General features: G+C 44.1%; 1 long non-coding RNA gene across 1 annotated transcript in view; it reads left to right on the top strand.

Annotated features, from left to right (window-relative positions):
• LOC149121748 (uncharacterized) overlaps positions 1 to 4,615 on the top strand; it is a 7,313-nt gene extending 2,698 nt beyond the window's left edge. The window contains exon 2 of the long non-coding RNA XR_016222555.1: positions 4,061 to 4,615. This is a non-coding gene — a long non-coding RNA (uncharacterized LOC149121748). The remainder of the gene's footprint in view (positions 1 to 4,060) is intronic.
• Positions 4,616 to 6,000: the final 1,385 nt, after the last annotated feature.

The raw sequence follows: 6,000 nt of genomic DNA, 5'->3' as shown, positions 1-6,000 counted from the left end.
TCAATTATCACAGTTATCCCTTCTTTTGAATGGCTGCAATGTATTAAGCATTTTTATTATGTGTGACAACTTTGTTTCCATATTTGGCCACTACAAACACTGCTGAAACAAACTATCTTGTACATATACCCGTACATTTATGTGCTGATAATTTGAGGAAATGTTCCCAGGAAAAAATTTGTTTGACCAAATGATTTATGTAGATTTAAAAAGTTCCTAGGGGGGTGTGTCTTGGGATTGGCAGCTAAGGTGTCAGTTAAGACACCTGTGTCCCAGGTGTATCCCAGGATATCTGAGTTTGATATGCGGCTCCACCTCTGACTCCAGCTTCCTGCTAATGCGCACCCTGGGAGGCAGCAGGTGATGGCTCGCTTGGCTGGGCTTCTGCTACCCAGGTGAGAGATCTGGATTGAGTTCCAAGCTCCTGGCTCTGACCAGTGAGGGGGAATTACAGGGATCTGGGGAGTGACCCAAAGGATGGGAGCACTCTCTCTCTCTCCCCCTCGTTAAATAAAAATTTGTAAAGTTTCTATATTCTAGTTAACATTGCTACTAGAAATATATGTGAATACCTTTCGTCATATACCTACTATGTTGCTCTACTTTTTTCCTGTCTCATAAGTGTAAATACATACATGCACTTGTATGTATGCTTATGTGTGTATCCACATACATACGTGTGTGTGTATATAAAAATGTGGTACTTGATACTGAATTGAGCATATTTTCATTCATTTGCTTATTTTTTGAACTTTCTCTTTTATGATTTGTTTGTTCCTTTGCCCATTTTAACCATGTTATTCATCCCCTTCTTGTTATTGAGAAAGACCTCTATATAAGTATGTTAACTGATCTCTGCATGGTAAAGACAGATTTTCCAACTTTTTATTTTAGTGACTTTATTGCATCCTTCACCATTGCAAAATATTTTTAGTCAAACATCTGTTTTTACCTTTAGAGATTAAGATATTTCTCACAATCCTTCAATGTACATGAAGTATTATTTATTTATTTTTGAAGGCTATTAATGTTTTGTAAAAAACATTTAAATATTTAAACCTCTGTGCTCACTTCAGCAGCACATATACTAAACCACTTGCAATTTTTTTGTATTTTTAATATGTCTTCCAGATCAATAACTATTATGTCAATGCTAGTTATTAAATAACTCACTCTTTTTCCCCATAATGAATGTATCATCTTTGTCATATATTGAATTTTCAAATACACTGACATAGATTTCTGGATTCTTTATTTTACTCCGCTAATTTTTTGCATTGTTGCATTTGTATATTGATTTAATTACATGACTTTGCTTTCTAAAATATCTTGTTCTGTTATAAAGTAAGCTTTAGTCTCTCAATTCTTTTGTTTTTCACACTTCTTCAGAGCTATTCCTGAGCATTTACTCTTCCAAGCAAACACTGAAATCTCAATTCCCAGCCTGTCTCCCTTTAAGAAATGAACAGACACCCAGGGAAACAGCAACAAAGAACTGCTGATATTCTAATTGGCATACTAAACGCATAAATTAATGTGGAAAATGTAAGTTTTCAAAAACTCATCTTTTACTCATGGACATGGTATATTGTCCACTTTACTCAGCTCTTAGTTAACATTCTTAATAAGATTTTATAGTTTTTAAAAGAGATTTATTTATTTATTTGGCAGAGTTACAAAGAGAAAGGCAGAGACAGAGAGAGAGGTCTTCCACCCTCTGGTTCACTCCCCAATGGCTGCAATGGCCGGAGCTGTGCCGATCTGAAGCCAGGAGCCAGGAGCTGTGGGGGTGCAGGGGCCCAAGGACTTGGGCCATCTTCTACTGCTTTCCCAGGCCATAGCAGAGAGCTGGATTGGAAGTGCAGCAGGGCACACAAAATGGCACCCATATGGATGCTGGCACTGCAGGCAGCGGCTTTACCCACTACACCACAGCACCAGCCCTGATTTTATAGCTTTAAAAAAATGAATATTTATTTTCTTTGAGAACTGGGTGGGGGGAGGGGTGAGTGAGTGGGGACAGAAAGACAGAGAGAGAGAGAGAATTCAGAGAGATCAATCTCCCATCTGTTGAGTCAGCGCCCAAATGACTGCAGCATCCAGGCTAGGCAAGGCCGGAGCCAGGAGCCAGGAGCCAACTCCAGGTCTCTCACATGGGTGGCAGAGGCCCGACAACTGCTTGAGCCTTCCCGGATGTGCATTAACAGGAAGTTACATGCATGTTCTAGGTGGTGGCTTAACCATGAGGCTACATGCCCACCCCAGATTTCATTGTTTTAATCATGTAAGTCCTCAGTCATTTTTGTTGGCTTCATTCTAAAATATTTTGTAGTTTTTGTTAGCTTGGTGAAATGACACCTCGATTTCCATTTCTAGACACTATTTGTGATGGTTGGATCAATTTGGAATGTTTAACATATTCCAGGCAACTTAACAAAACAGGTTTTTCTTAAAGTGACTTGGGAATATGTTTAGACTTTGCTGGGTCAGCCCAGGCAGGTGAGGGAATTATGGAGAAGACATTTGCTCAGACCTGATTACACTTTGGACTTTACCCCAGCAATGATTTTGAGTGGTACAAAACCCCAAGTTGGGGCCAGTGTTGTGGCGTAGAGAGTAAGGCTGCTGCTTCCGATACCGGTGCCCTATATTGGAGCACTGGCTCAAGTTCTGGCTGCTCCACTTCCTATCCAGCGCCCTGCTAATCAGCTTGTGAAGGCAGAAGATGATAGCCCAAGTCCTTGGGTCCTTGCTACCCAGGTGGGAGACTGGGATGGAGTTCTTGGCTCCTGGCTTCAGTCTAACCCAGCCCTGGCTGTTGTAAGCATTTAGTGAGTGAACCAGTGGATGAGAGATTTCTCTCTCTCTCTTTCTCTCTCTGTTCTTCAGATAAATAAATAAATCTGTTTTGAAAAACCCAAGCTAACTGATGTGCTCCTGGCCCAGAACTGATCATTTCTGCCGAGTGTGCAGTCCCAGTCAGTCTCCAGCTGGTCAGCTCCAGGCTCTTGTTTGTAAGGTGTGACCTGGAGGGGGACAGTGTTGGGAGCCCTCATCCACAGTGAGGCAAGGGTTTTGAGGGTCAGGAACTTGCGTCTCCATTGCGGGAGGTTGCTGCTGTGGATCCTGGCTGGGCAGACATTATTATGGTTCCTTCAGTAGATCTTGATTGCATTACCCAAGCGTGCTGGTCTCTGTCAGTCTGTGCCTGCTTTAAACTTTCATCAGTGCAGTAGTGTTTAGACAAAATCACAGACATTTTCCTTAAATGTTAACTTCTTCATGACTTAACTCCCTCATAGCTCATTTACTGTTTCAACCCTAAATCCCAGCGTCTGATTTTGAGATGGCCACTTCTGCTGGCTTTCAGCCTGTTTCTGTACCATTTTTAAGCATTCCTTGTAAATGGCTAAACATTTGTTGCTTATGATTGTAACCAGTTTGTAAGCAAAGCCGATCATTTGTCTCCTGAATGAATTTTGAGTCCATTTATTTCTCTCCACCTCCATAGCCCCCAGGTATCCTTGCCACTCACTGGGACTCCCGCAGTGCAGTGACCTCCTAACTGCTCCCTCCATGTCCTTTGTTCCTCTGTTCCAGTAACAAAATATCCCAGCCACACCACAGACACAGTGTTCTCTTCAAAATGCAAATGTGAACATTTCTTCCATCATCTATCCTCTCCCTCTCCCTCTCTTTCGCACTTTTCAGTGATTTCCCACTGGTGTGAAGCCAAATACAAATCTCCTTGGGGCCGGCGCTGTGGCACAGCAGGTTAACGCCCTGGCCTGAAGCGCCGGCATCCCATATGGGCACCGGTTCGAGACCTGGCTGCTCCACTTCCGACCCGATAAATAAATCTTAAGCAACAACAAAAAAAATCTCCTGGCTGTGGCTCTGGCCACGCCTGCAGGCTTGCTCACTCTTCCTCAGTGTCTGACACGGCAACCTCCTTGAGGCTCCCGTCCAGCCGTGTGCTCCTCCCCCATTTGGTTCACCCTGCCTGGAAGCACCTTCCTTTTCTCTCTTCTGCTACTGAATCATCTCACTTGCCTTGCAGATCTTTGTTCAGCTTTGGCTGCCCTCCTGAGGTGGACACCTGCCGCATGGCCTCCTCCTTCCTGGGCAGGTTGAGAACTGGAAACCAGCATTGGTGAGGACCAGGCTGGGGACTGGGAGTGCGAAGTGGTTGCAGGAAATAGTGTGAGACACAGCACTGAGTCGACCACAGGCTGCACTGCGTGCGAGTGATCCTGGGCTGCCTGGAGCCTGGAAGTGGAATGGACCCTTCCCTCAGAATGCACTCAGCGCCACACCCCACCAGGATCCTGTCTGCTGTCCGCACTGGAAACTCACAGGGGAGAAAACCTTTTCCAGCCACCACTTGGAGAATGTCAATAACTTTGGGCCCCACAGAGCTGATAAAGAACCCATCTCGGGGCCCAGCAGGCACAAAAGTGATTGTAGACCAGCTTCTCACTTCCCTCTCACGCACAGTGGAGGGAGACCAGAGGCAAGCCTGGGCCGCTAGGTGGGGAATGTGAACAGAGACCCCTCGCAAGGCCTGAAAGCCCTGGGGAAGGATGAACTGGAAGAATTCCACCACACAGTAGTGGGCAGGGGAGAAAAAACTGTCTCAGTCTCGGCCTTGGGTGAAGAAGGACGAAAGATCTTGGAGAATTTGGGGCGAGAGGCTGACCAGCATGCAGTTTCTGGATCCAAAGCCGCACTACTGGCAGGGCTGGGGCAACCTGCACAGTAAGAACTTCCAATGGACTTGCACCCCCAGGTGTCTGCAGAAGCAAACAGAAATGCTCTCAGACAACGTAGACTCTCAACAAGTCCTCAAAGAGCTCCCCAGAACTAAGCTCCAAGAAGTTCAGGTCACAGCCAAAGCTCAAGGAACCAAGGTTCTGCGAGCTGAGTCAGCAGAAGCAATCAATGGACTCAGAGCTGCAGAATGAAAATATTAGAATCACTGGGACACCTCGCACACATACAGCATAAAATAAAAAGAGCAAGTTACAGAATGTCTCCAGCTCGATAATCTACAGTTAAAAACAACACAAAACCACACAATAACCCTGTTGAATATGCTTAGAGACATAAAGAATGTTTAAAGAAATAAAACCCACAAAAAGAGAAGCTCTTAAATAACTAAGAAAACACCAGGTCTAACTGTCTTTACAGACTGAAGCTGGATTACTGAGTGAGTGTACACAGATGATTTCCAACCTTCTACATACATGCTCCACAATAAAAGGAAAAGTGAACCTGCCCTACCAGCCTTGTTCTAAAAGGCCATTGCAACTTTGGTGTTGAAAACTAGAAATAGACAAAGAAAGGAAAATTACGAGGCCACCTCTCTCCTGAACATAGCTGCAAATCATCTTTATTAAAGTATTGGTAAACCAAGCCCAGTGGTACATGACAGAATAATCCATCATGATCAAGTGAAATTTATTCTAGAAATGCAAGGACAGTTTTACATTACAAAGCTAATTAGTGCTCTTGGCCATGTTAATGGCATCAAGAAAAACAGTATGATTATTCTGATAGATGAGTTAGTAACTGCTAAGCTCAGTGCATTATTTATAGCATCTGTCATGTATTTGTTAAATAAAATTAATAGACACAGAAAAATTGTTCAATAACATTTAAAAGCAATTAACGATTCAAAAACAAAATTAAAACTTTGGACCCAGTGTTGTGGTGCAGTGGGTTTAGCCACTGCTTGCTTGGGACACCTGTGTCCTGTACCAGAGTGCAGGTGGGCCCTGGCTGCAGTGATTCTTAGCTATCTTCCTGCTAATGTGCCTGGGAAATCAGCAGATGATAGCCCAGGTACTTGGGTCCCTGCCACCACACAAGGACACAATGCAAAGGCAGTTACCTGCAGGCTGAGGAGAAAGGCTCGGGGGACACACACCTGTGACATCCTGACCTTGAACCTCCAGCTTCCAGACTGAGAAAACAATTTCCAACATGAAATTGCTCCAC

This window comes from Oryctolagus cuniculus, chromosome 16 (genome assembly GCF_051225735.1).
Source record: "Oryctolagus cuniculus isolate XC-2025 breed Fujian yellow rabbit chromosome 16, ASM5122573v1, whole genome shotgun sequence".
Taxonomy (NCBI): domain Eukaryota; kingdom Metazoa; phylum Chordata; class Mammalia; order Lagomorpha; family Leporidae; genus Oryctolagus; species Oryctolagus cuniculus.
This window is presented reverse-complemented; position numbering and strand designations above follow the sequence as displayed.